The sequence below is a fragment of the Ipomoea nil genome, unplaced genomic scaffold (assembly GCF_001879475.1).
Source record: "Ipomoea nil cultivar Tokyo-kokei standard unplaced genomic scaffold, Asagao_1.1 scaffold0317, whole genome shotgun sequence".
Taxonomy (NCBI): domain Eukaryota; kingdom Viridiplantae; phylum Streptophyta; class Magnoliopsida; order Solanales; family Convolvulaceae; genus Ipomoea; species Ipomoea nil.
In genome coordinates, this window is record NW_017616745.1 from 7774989 (window position 1) to 7788732 (window position 13744).

The following is a 13744-nucleotide window of genomic DNA, read 5'->3' on the forward strand; positions in this document are numbered from 1 at the left end:
AAGAAAGCAAAGATGTCTAGTGTTACGTTCTTGGTGTGCAGTTGCGGAAGAACATCGTCTATGGAATTGCATATGGATTATAAGCAATGCCAGGCAAGTATAGTATATATGGCGCCAATGAGGCGAATGGACGAGATCGCCCTCCATTTTAACGTTTGCTTGGCGAAGAAGGACTAAATTGGGGGAGTTTTTGAAAGTCAAGGAACTGCATTTGGTGCATTTGAAAGTCAAAATGCAAAATTGATATTGAGCAAAAGGCATACAATTTAAACAAAAAAACAAAAAAACTCCAACAATTTAACTTTTCACCATATTTAGTGTTAGTTGAATATAATTTTAATATGATATAATTACATAATAAAATAGTAATTGATCTTAAATTGTTATATCACTGTACAAGAAAAACTCAATATAGATACATCATCATGTGCATTAGAGTTTAAACTTTAAATAAAGTATTTTCTTATCATTATCTGTGGAAATACAGAATTCAAATCACAAGTACTTGCCTAGTGAATTTTTTTGGGGGGAGGGGGTTCTTCAATGAACTTATCAACATGATCTACGGTGATAATTAATAGATTATTGTAAATAATTACATTAAAATCCCACGATCAGAGTGGCGCAGTGGAAGCGTGGTGGGCCCATAACTCACAGGTTCCAGGATCAAGTGGTGGTAGACAAAACTTAGTTCCTTACCATTCCATTCTTCAAGCAATGTAACAGGAGATTGATTACAAACAAGCCTTTTGTTCCAAATCCCCATAAACTGCGTCATTTGATGAAGTTAATTCATTCAATGTATTTTGTATTTATTGAATGCGTATGGAAATATCTGTAAAATAGAGAGAAGATGAGGGAAATGGATTCAAACAGCCTTCTTATTTCATACTGCACAGATGTTGTTCTAGAAAGAGAGAGTCTCCTAAGCGATGAAGAGGCCTCCCCTTAGGCAATTGTGTGAATGACCCTTTTATAAACCCAAATAATATTGGATTTTTTTACTATAACCCAAAACATTTAACCCTAACCCGATTACAGAACAGGGGCATGGAACATTTAGCGAGGTCAAATCCTAGGAATATTCTCTATCAAGTAAAATGAGTGTGTATAGCCGTGTATATGAAAATTGATTCTCGAACCTAATATAAACTCAATCAGAGGTGCATATGAAAGTGTAGGTTAAATTGTAGAGAGAAGATGGATAGAAATTAGCCATTTAGAGCTTTTTCTTATTCAAGGACTCCTTTTAAAGTATTTAATCCCTTCATTTATACAAAATGTTATAAAAATATTATGTATATTCTCATCTTGTCATTTTTACTCCTTATAATTTGCTTAGAATGCAAGTTGGTTGTGGACATAGGAATTCAATTTCGCGAGAATAGTGAAATCATATTAATGAATCAAATAAAAAAGTTGTAGTAATTGAGGACTTTTGGTTTCCTTTCCATTAGGGTTCATGATCAATGAAGATTTGAGACTAGTATTTACTACTCCCTCCGTCCCATTTTATATGTCTGTTTCAGTTAACGATAATTAACTGAAGTTATTTTTTATTCAATTTTTCATAATATTATGTTTAGTATTAGTATAAAAAAATTTCTATATTTCGAAACTACACTAAAAGTACTATTAAACACAAAAAATAAAATTCAAAGAAAACTTTGTAATTTGCCTTTATTGTGTTGACATTGTGAGAAATTTTCACTAATTAGAGGAAGAAGAAAGCAAAGATGTCTAGTGTTACGTTCTTGGTGTGCAGTTGCGGAAGAACATCGTCTATGGAATTGCATATGGATTATAAGCAATGCCAGGCAAGTATAGTATATATGGCGCCAATGAGGCGAATGGACGAGATCGCCCTCCATTTTAACGTTTGTTTGGCGAAGAAGGACTAAATTGGGGGAGTTTTTGAAAGTCAAGGAACTGCATTTGGTGCATTTGAAAGTCAAAATGCAAAATTGATATTGAGCAAAAGGCATACAATTTAAACAAAAAAACAAAAAAACTCCAACAATTTAACTTTTCACCATATTTAGTGTTAGTTGAATATAATTTTAATATGATATAATTACATAATAAAATAGTAATTGATCTTAAATTGTTATATCACTGTACAAGAAAAACTCAATATAGATACATCATCATGTGCATTAGAGTTTAAACTTTAAATAAAGTATTTTCTTATCATTATCTGTGGAAATACAGAATTCAAATCACAAGTACTTGCCTAGTGAATTTTTTTGGGGGGAGGGGGTTCTTCAATGAACTTATCAACATGATCTACGGTGATAATTAATAGATTATTGTAAATAATTACATTAAAATCCCACGATCAGAGTGGCGCAGTGGAAGCGTGGTGGGCCCATAACTCACAGGTTCCAGGATCAAGTGGTGGTAGACAAAACTTAGTTCCTTACCATTCCATTCTTCAAGCAATGTAACAGGAGATTGATTACAAACAAGCCTTTTGTTCCAAATCCCCATAAACTGCGTCATTTGATGAAGTTAATTCATTCAATGTATTTTGTATTTATTGAATGCGTATGGAAATATCTGTAAAATAGAGAGAAGATGAGGGAAATGGATTCAAACAGCCTTCTTATTTCATACTGCACAGATGTTGTTCTAGAAAGAGAGAGTCTTCTAAGCGATGAAGAGGCCTCCCCTTAGGCAATTGTGTGAATGACCCTTTTATAAACCCAAATAATATTGGATTTTTTTACTATAACCCAAAACATTTAACCCTAACCCGATTACAGAACAGGGGCATGGAACATTTAGCGAGGTCAAATCCTAGGAATATTCTCTATCAAGTAAAATGAGTGTGTATAGCCGTGTATATGAAAATTGATTCTCGAACCTAATATAAACTCAATCAGAGGTGCATATGAAAGTGTAGGTTAAATTGTAGAGAGAAGATGGATAGAAATTAGCCATTTAGAGCTTTTTCTTATTCAAGGACTCCTTTTAAAGTATTTAATCCCTTCATTTATACAAAATGTTATAAAAATATTATGTATATTCTCATCTTGTCATTTTTACTCCTTATAATTTGCTTAGAATGCAAGTTGGTTGTGGACATAGGAATTCAATTTCGCGAGAATAGTGAAATCATATTAATGAATCAAATAAAAAAGTTGTAGTAATTGAGGACTTTTGGTTTCCTTTCCATTAGGGTTCATGATCAATGAAGATTTGAGACTAGTATTTACTACTCCCTCCGTCCCATTTTATATGTCTGTTTCAGTTAACGATAATTAACTGAAGTTATTTTTTATTCAATTTTTCATAATATTATGTTTAGTATTAGTATAAAAAAATTTCTATATTTCGAAACTACACTAAAAGTACTATTAAACACAAAAAATAAAATTCAAAGAAAACTTTGTAATTTGCCTTTATTGTGTTGACATTGTGAGAAATTTTCACTAATTAGAGGAAGAAGAAAGCAAAGATGTCTAGTGTTACGTTCTTGGTGTGCAGTTGCGGAAGAACATCGTCTATGGAATTGCATATGGATTATAAGCAATGCCAGGCAAGTATAGTATATATGGCGCCAATGAGGCGAATGGACGAGATCGCCCTCCATTTTAACGTTTGCTTGGCGAAGAAGGACTAAATTGGGGGAGTTTTTGAAAGTCAAGGAACTGCATTTGGTGCATTTGAAAGTCAAAATGCAAAATTGATATTGAGCAAAAGGCATACAATTTAAACAAAAAAACAAAAAAACTCCAACAATTTAACTTTTCACCATATTTAGTGTTAGTTGAATATAATTTTAATATGATATAATTACATAATAAAATAGTAATTGATCTTAAATTGTTATATCACTGTACAAGAAAAACTCAATATAGATACATCATCATGTGCATTAGAGTTTAAACTTTAAATAAAGTATTTTCTTATCATTATCTGTGGAAATACAGAATTCAAATCACAAGTACTTGCCTAGTGAATTTTTTTGGGGGGAGGGGGTTCTTCAATGAACTTATCAACATGATCTACGGTGATAATTAATAGATTATTGTAAATAATTACATTAAAATCCCACGATCAGAGTGGCGCAGTGGAAGCGTGGTGGGCCCATAACTCACAGGTTCCAGGATCAAGTGGTGGTAGACAAAACTTAGTTCCTTACCATTCAATTCTTCAAGCAATGTAACAGGAGATTGATTACAAACAAGCCTTTTGTTCCAAATCCCCATAAACTGCGTCATTTGATGAAGTTAATTCATTCAATGTATTTTGTATTTATTGAATGCGTATGGAAATATCTGTAAAATAGAGAGAAGATGAGGGAAATGGATTCAAACAGCCTTCTTATTTCATACTGCACAGATGTTGTTCTAGAAAGAGAGAGTCTTCTAAGCGATGAAGAGGCCTCCCCTTAGGCAATTGTGTGAATGACCCTTTTATAAACCCAAATAATATTGGATTTTTTTACTATAACCCAAAACATTTAACCCTAACCCGATTACAGAACAGGGGCATGGAACATTTAGCGAGGTCAAATCCTAGGAATATTCTCTATCAAGTAAAATGAGTGTGTATAGCCGTGTATATGAAAATTGATTCTCGAACCTAATATAAACTCAATCAGAGGTGCATATGAAAGTGTAGGTTAAATTGTAGAGAGAAGATGGATAGAAATTAGCCATTTAGAGCTTTTTCTTATTCAAGGACTCCTTTTAAAGTATTTAATCCCTTCATTTATACAAAATGTTATAAAAATATTATGTATATTCTCATCTTGTCATTTTTACTCCTTATAATTTGCTTAGAATGCAAGTTGGTTGTGGACATAGGAATTCAATTTCGCGAGAATAGTGAAATCATATTAATGAATCAAATAAAAAAGTTGTAGTAATTGAGGACTTTTGGTTTCCTTTCCATTAGGGTTCATGATCAATGAAGATTTGAGACTAGTATTTACTACTCCCTCCGTCCCATTTTATATGTCTGTTTCAGTTAACGATAATTAACTGAAGTTATTTTTTATTCAATTTTTCATAATATTATGTTTAGTATTAGTATAAAAAAATTTCTATATTTCGAAACTACACTAAAAGTACTATTAAACACAAAAAATAAAATTCAAAGAAACCTTTGTAATTTGCTTTTATTATGTTGACATTATGAGAAATTTTCACTAATTAGAGGAAGAAGAAAGCAAAGATGTCTAGTGTTACGTTCTTGGTGTGCAGTTGCGGAAAAACGTCGTCTATGGAATTGCATATGGATTATAAGCAATGCCAGGCAAGTATAGTATATTAGGCGCCAATGAGTTGAATGGACGAGATCGCCCTCCATTTTAACGTTGGCTTGGCAAATGACTAAATTGGGGGAGTTTTTGAAAGTCAAGGAACCGGATTTGGTGCATTTGAAAGTCAAAGTGCAAAATTGAGATTGAGCAATAGTCGGACCATTTTATTAAAAAAAAAAAAAAAAAAAAAAAAAAAAAAAAAAAAAACTACAATAATTTAACTTTTCACCATATTTAGTGTTATTTTAAAATAATTTTAATACGATATAATTACATAATAAAATACTAATTGATCTTAAATTGTTATATCACTGTACAAGAAAAACTCAAGATATATACATCATCATGTGCATTAGAGTTTAAACTTTAAATAAAGTATTTTCTTATCATTATTTGTGGAAAAACAAAATTCAAATCACAAGTACTTGCCTAGTGATTTTTTTTTTTTTGGGGGGGGGGGGGGGGGGGGCGGGTTGGGGTCCTTCAATGAACTTATCAACATGATCTACGGTAATAAATAATGAATTATTGTAAATAATTGCATTAAATATTCACGATTAGAGTGGCGCAGTGGAAGCGTGGTGGGCCCATAACCCACAGGTCCTAAGATCAAAACTTGGCTCTGATAAGATTGGCTTTTGATATTTTTTTAAAATTCTTCTTTCTGTATTAGATATAAATACGATTCTGACTGCAAATCTGTTAATATGGGATGTAGCTCAAATGGTAGAGTGCTCCCTTCGCTTGTGAGAGGCACGAGGTTCGATCCCTTGCATCTTTAGATTGTTACATACATTTGTAGGACCATTTATGCCTATTAAGTATTGTCAATCTCACTACTCTTGTAACAGAACTAGTTCTAGATCCTTACCGTATACTATGAAAGTGGGACCGTTGAGAAACTGCCATGCACATGCTTGGACTGAACAAGCTTTTTGTTCCAAATCCTCACAGACAGCGTCATTTGATGAAGTTAATCCATTCAATGTATTTTGTATTTATTGAATGCATATGGAAATATTAGTAAAATAGAGAGAAGATGAGGGAAAATGGATTCAAAGAGCCTTCTTATTTCATACCGCAAAGACGTTGTTTTAGAAACTACACTAATTGTGTCGATATTGTGAGAAATTTAAAGAAAACTTAGTACTATGCCTTTATTGTGTCGATATTGTGTGAAATTTTCAATAATTAGAGGAAGAAGAAAGCAAAGATGTCTAGTGTTACGTTCTTGGTGTGCAGTTGCGGAAGAACATTGACTTGATAATTCCGCTTTTAGGTTGTGATTCTTGATAAGTGTAGTCAAAAGAATGAAGTTGTACGATTGGGATTGATATGGGATAGATGATAAAACGGGGAGTAAGAACCACCCCGAGTGTCGTTCACTTGATGAATGACAACTTGGAAGTTGAGCTTTAGGTATGGTGAGGTTGTTGAACACTTAGTGACTCGATTCAAGAAGGGTTGTTTGTGTTGTTTGACATGGGTAGATCATTTCGGAACTTAGAACTAAGAAAGTAGATTGCGAATAGCGAATTAATTAGAGAGAGAGAAAGATGGTTAGGATTGGGTTTTGATTGTATAGTGTAATCGGCCATTCCCGGGATGGGAGGTTTGTGGTGGTTTGATTGTGCGCTACTAGTCAAGAGAAGTGGATTGCGATTGCATAGCCAATTTGGTCTATACGCCGCCCATAGGAATCCTCGTTCTCTACAGGGCATTTAAGCAAACACTTTGCCTTCACTTCTTTCTGGGTCTTGCCCTCTCGGATCGAAGACGGGAAAATGAAGAGGATAAGAGGCTGCCCGGATCTTGCAATCTCTTGCCTAGATCTAAGTTTCCAACATCATCCTTGGAGTTGGGCCCCACTCCAAGAATGCCACAAAGAACCTCCTCAACAACAAGACATCCATAGCCAACAATCAATCAAATACCACAATATGCTCAAATCAATTAATCATCACAATAACAATCTATACCACAATCCTAGCCACTAGATTTTAGCCAAGCATGATGAAGATCTAAATCAAACAAAGGGGTAAAAAGAGATAAGATCAGTGAAGAACAAAAGTAGATTTTACCCAAATTGTTGTTTAGATCCGCCAAATACAAATATATGATGAAGATCCGGTTGCCAATAGCTTTGAATCTCCAATTCTTCTTGCAAATCTAGAAAATAAGATCTTTTGTATTGTAGATCTAATTCCTCTCTCTAGAAACCTATTCTAACCCTAGAAACTCTCTCTAAAATCTCCTTGGAACTTCTTCACTCTCCACGGCGTGAATAGGGAATAAACTCCCTCGTGTTGAAGCTTTGTCTGGCCCTTTGATTTCCAGTTTATACGGCCTCTCACGCCGTGAGGAGGGGCGTGAATGGGAAATAATTTCCATTTCCTCATTCTCTCATGCATAGTCACGGTGTGTTCGGTCCATGTTCGCACCCCTTTCTCGACCTTGCTTCTTTTGACCTTTTTACCATGATTCATGTCCTAATTTGCCTAAAAACAAGAAAAATACAATTAGGAAGGCATTTCCATATAAAACTGTGCTTTTAAGATTATTTTCTCTAAAAACAAGACTTCTAAGTCAAAACTAGTGCAAAAACTCCTTAGAAGAACTCCTAGAAACTTGCATATTTTGACTTTTTGAGGCTTATCACAAGTTTCCACACTTTAGTTTGCTTGTCCCCAAGCATTTTCACAATTAAGACCTAATAAGCTCAAAATATGCTTTTTGATCAAAAACTTTTGGTGTACCATAGGCCTCTTGGAAAGAAAATGTGCTGGACCAGCATAAGAATGGAATTCCTTGAATTTTTTTGGAAATGTGCAAATCATGCACTAGTCAGCAACTTGTGGAATATTTAAGAAAATCATCCCCTTAAGAAGGTAAAAACTTTTCTTTTTAAACGAAAAGGGTGACTCACTCTATACACCACTTAGTCAAGCATGCAATCGAATTAGGGAATTCACCTCTCAATTACAAGGGTCGTGAGCCGATCCCACTAGTGGGAACGATGTATACACACCAACCCGTTTCCATCCTTATACGCCAAGACCTAACACACAGTAAAATGAAGCATGGCATGGACCTCTCTCTGCTATATGGCTTAAAGCGGGCACTCTTTCTTCTCATCCCCCTAGAATCGGTACCAGGCGACCAGACTTCACATGGAGCTCCATGCTTTTTTGAAGATCAGTGCTATGGGTGCCTAGTTTCCAGCGGGGTGGCTTCCCTCCTCTCTCTCTTCTCATCTCCTAGGACAGTGCTATTGGGGCAACAAACTTCACCTAGAGCTCTACGCTTTTTCGAAGACAGTGCAATGGAATTACCCTAGGCCCTAGCGAGATGGCTCACCTCGTTTCTTATTCTCAAGGAGTGGCTATTGATTTTTGTATTTTGCCTTTTTCACTTTCTCCAGTTTTCTACAACTTCAATCCCGCAACCTTTTTTCGGGATTTGGGATTTACACTCTCAGCTCACCTAAAGGCTCACATTTTGCCCCATGCCACACAGATATTCGCTCAATTCCAGGTCTTGCTATCTTATCTTTCTAAGTTGGATAGTTCACACTCCACTTCGAGTTATCGTTTACTCCGGTCCAAGCAAAATAGGAGGTGAATTATCAAACAATCATGCAACAAAAGTAACCCTAGTTGGGTTCTATGCAGTCCCTAAGGTGTAAGAGAAGTAATTTTCAAAGATATTCCAAAAATTGAGCTGACTAGGGAATTATAAAACACATTTTCAAAATAATGCAACCAATTTTATTCTTTCCTAGTCATATACACTATCTAATGATCAACAATTGGTATGCCAAAATTTTTTAAAGAAAATAAGCACAACGTGCGTCCTTTCCACACTTTAGAACAACATCGTCCTCGATGTTTATCACTGTGGACGCAAGGGTGTGAACAAGAATTGGTGGGTAAAACATGGTTTCCCTTTCCACACTTTCGAAATAAAGTGTGGGTTGCCCTAGATTGTTCAACAACACCCAAAAACTAAGCATAAGGAGGTTTTCCATTTCTACACTTTAGGAATAGGCAATGGGACTCAAGGGACAACAAAGCATGCAAAAGGTTAAGTCTACCAAAAAGCACAGGAAAGTACCTTTCCACACTTTAAAAGCAAAAACTGGGGTGAAGGTAAAGGATTAGAGAAAAGAAACCCCCTTTTACGTAAGAGATTTCCTCAATCTTGTCAATAAGATTCTTTGCCCCCAGCCTTTCTATGGACACACAGATTGGCAATGAAAGTGTTAGTGGTAAAGGTTCAAAAGCATATAAGCTGAGCATGCAGATAGATAGGCATAGAGTATGGATAAGAGAGTTCAAACACTTATTCTCAAACAACAAAAGATAGTTTAATACTTGCATAAAAAGTTAAAGTGGGTAAAGTAAAGCAGTTCAAAATAAAGTCGGCACCCCACGCGTAGGGTACCTAAAGTTTCATCTTTGCGAACCAGCCAACAGTTATATCACAAAGTCAATCAACTTTGGAGTAAGGTGAAGCTGGAGTATGCACAACGGTAACGTCCTTTCCCATTATGGGGGTCAGTTCGAGCGTCTCGAACTGTCCGTATCTTGGTCGTGACTAGAGGAAAGGGCATCCACCGGGTCTTGCTGACCCCGGATGGTATCGATCATTGAGTTCACCGTTTCCGTGTGCATCTGGTATATGAAAGCTCGCAAGGATAACCAATCTATCACCTGGGGCAGTCTGTCTGGAACCTCTGGCAGGAGTGGGTTGTTTCTTTGTGCAGCCTGAGTGCGACTGTGAAGAGTGTTGGGTGCAGGCTTGTGTAGCATAGGCGTCGCATCGAGCCTAATCCTAGGCACCGGCCAAATACCCAATGCTTCAATTTTTGACACGGGAATTGCGCTAACTCTCCGTACGACCTCTTCTTCCAAGAGTGCCTTTTCTAACTTTAATCCCCAGCATAGCCTGGCCAAAAGTGGTCCTATAAAGATTATCTCTTCTTGTCGCTTCTGCTAATTCTGTAGCCATCTTTTGCAAATCCTTCCCATGTTCACCTTCATGCCTGTGTCCATACTCCACAAGTAGAACAAGTCTTCTCTTGTTATCATATCTCTCTCAGCCTCCGACCTTCTTAGGTTGTGGCTTAAGAGCCTCCGTACAATTCGGAAATCGTCCCTCGCGAGGTGGTGACAATAGACGTTTTCTACTCGCTGAAACTCTGTTGATCGATTGTGTGAGTTCAAAAAGGTTTCGGCCTCTAAGTCAGATGGAAAATCGTCTAATAAACCTTCTGGGTCAAGCAGTCCTAAACACCTAGCCAATTGATTTGTCGACAAATGACAGACCTTCCCAAAGAGAGAAAAATTGTTGGAAATCATGTTATCATTTGTCACATTATCGATGAACTCGAGCGAGGAGACAAACTCGTAGACTATTGGTGCATGGGTCATGCCCCTCCAACTGAACACCTCGGCCCATTGGGGATGGCTAATTAGTCTTTCATATCCAAAGTGTCTTACCACATTTAAATCTATACTATACCCACCAAATACGGATTCCTCTGTAATGTCCTCTGAAGGATCACTCTCTTTGCTTGATTCACTTGGCGTAGGTTGCCTCTTTGAAATTACCTCAGCTTCATCCTTTTAATTATCATTTGAAACCATTGTTTCTCCCTACAGAGTCAAATCAACTAACTTACAACATCAAGATTTTGACACATGCAACATCTTTAATTATTTCCTTCACCTAGCACATGATCCTCAAGTAATGGATCATAATTCACAAAATAGCATTCATGCAAAGATTAACCAAGTTCTTAAGCAATTTTATTTTAGAACAACTCATACTCGCTCTTTCAACATATCAAAACAATTAACATCACTATATTTTTCATCATAGTCATTTAAAACACCCCACTCTTCATGCAGGATTTAGCAAATAATCATCTTTTAACATCAAGATTTCCACACTTATTGAATCAACCACACCTTATTCGATGAACCACAAATGACAAAATTTTCGATAATCATGGGTTTTAAGCAAGAGTCATAGGCAAAATAATTCCAAAGAAATGGTCAATGTTAAAATATCCCATATTTATGCTTACTTGAACTTAGAATTATGCAACGTAGGTGTTCAAAATTTGAGTTAAAACCATATACGCATCATTCTAACATCTAATTGCATATTTCATTTATCAATTTTAACATTTCTCAACAAGTTCAAGAAAACCTAAATTCCATAGCATGCAAGCTACGTCTAAAAATTTCTCAAACAGGTTTCAATCAAGGCAATGTGGCAATGATACAATGTTTTCAATAAAGTGTTATCAAAGATTCATGAAAGCATTCTAAGCGTTTATTCATGCAAACGTCTGGGAAAGTTCATAGTCGAGAGGACAGATTCCAAGAGCTGCCAATCTAGGCTATCGTAAGCCTTGTGAATGTAAAGCTTTAATATCATGAAACCCTTTTTGCCCATCTTTTTTTTCATGTTGTGCACAACTTCTTGGGTTAAGATCACGTTGTCGAGGGTTGACCTACAAAGTAGGAAACTGTTTTGGAAAGGTCCACCAATTTCACGCATGATAGGTCTCAGCCGGTTAACAAGCACCTTAGAGATGATTTTAAAAGCCACATTTAGGAGAGTAATGGGTCTGAAATCCCCCGCATTTTCAATTCTATATTTTTTTTGCGGGAGGGTCACATAGGCCTCCAACATTCCAATAGGCACAGTACCTGAAATAAGGTTATGATTAACGAAATCAGTTACCGAATTCCCCACGATATCCCAAAACTGTTGATAGAAGGCCGCCTGAATCCCGTTCGGTCCTGGGCTTCCGAAACGTTTCATACCAAACACGGCTTTCCGGACTTCATGGGGTGTCGCTTGCCTAATAAGGCTTTGAGCTTGCCCGTTGCTTATGGAACCATTCCAGGGGAGAAGCCAAGTTGTTGTCACTGCGATTCTTATAAAAAAAAAATTTAAAATAGTTAGTGATGTGAGATTGGATAACCTTGAGATCGGAAGTCCACTCACCATTAATCTTGAGCATGGACACACGAGCACGGTTTCTTCTAATTAAAGTGGCCCAATGATAGAAACTGGTGTTCTTATCCCAATCTTGCACCCACTCCTTTCTAGATTTTTGAAACCAAAAAACCTCTTCTTCTTTAAGGATGCAATTCAACTCATTGCGGAGATCGAATTCGAGCTTGACTAATCCCCTATCCAAACCAAATCTTGTGGACGTTTGGATCTCTGCAATTCTAGCTTGAATATTCCTTTTCCTGTGAAAGATATTACCAAATATTTTTGTGTTCCAATCATTGGATAATGTAGCCACTTTGTTGATTGCACCTGAGATGTCTCCCGGGTGTGTATTCCAAGTTTGGTGCCATATGTACCGATAGTCCTCTCTTAACAGCCATGCAGCCTAGAATCTGAAAGGCATGTCTTTTTTAGGGGGAGGTAAGATAGCGGTGCTGGAGAACTGAATCGGATGATGGTTAGAGTGGGTACAAGGGAGAATATGGGCTTTCCCCTTTAGGAAAAGGATATGAGCTTCCAAATTCCAAAAGACTCCGTCCAATTTTCTTCGGAGAATGACCCTATCGCCCAGTTTCTTATACCACGAAAATCTGGGGCCAAAAGTGTCAAGGTCAATGAGCCCACAGTCGTTGAAGGCTTCCAAGAATCTATCCACCGCAGCGGGAATAATGTCACTATTTCCCCACTAATCCGAATGGCCCGTGATGTCATTAACGTCTCCCAACGTGATCCAAGGGTCTTGAAAGGAACTGGAATAAAGCCTGCAATCATGCCAAAAAATCTCCTATGCTCTAGGGTTAGGTCTGACATAGGCTAAAGAGAACCTAATGCGCTTACCATCCCCACGGGTGACTAAGGTATGAAGGAATTGGGAATTGTGCCCCACCGCCGAGAGAGGAATCCGGTCTTTATTCCAAACCAGGAGGAGGCCCCCCGCAAACCCAGTAGGGTCTACCATGAAAAAAGAGCTGAACCCCAGCTTGCTAGCCTTTTTAATAAACTAGTTGCATCTTTGGTCTTTGTTTCCAAAAAAACAAATCGCACACACTTCGGGGGATTTCAATAACTCCCTGGCGTGCCGCCTCGTGCCACCGCTTTTAACACCCCTGCAATTCCAAGAAACTAAAATCATTGAGAACCAATGGGGGTGGAGGAAACAGGATTACCGCTTTCCTCCGGTGCGCAATTCAGATCCATTGGTTGCCCATTGCCCGCAGCCGGTTGCCCAAAGATGAAAGTTTCAATGCCAGTACTGGGATCTTTCGAAGAGGACGGAGCACTAACGACAGGATGCCGGTTGTTCCTAACCACAGTTTTGTTATTAAACACGCCCTTCCTTCGCTGGTTGGCAGGATTACAAGTGGTTTCCACATTGAACTTCGCATGATGGTCCTTCTTTTTTCCTTGTAAAACAAAGTTAAGATCAAAGTGTGAATG

General features: G+C 37.1%; 1 non-coding gene across 1 annotated transcript; it reads left to right on the plus strand.

The window, feature by feature from the left end:
- The first annotated feature begins 5828 nt into the window (after positions 1-5828).
- TRNAM-CAU lies at positions 5829-5900 on the plus strand. Its single transcript has one exon. It is a non-coding gene; the product is annotated as a tRNA-Met (tRNA).
- The last annotated feature ends 7844 nt before the right edge of the window (positions 5901-13744 follow it).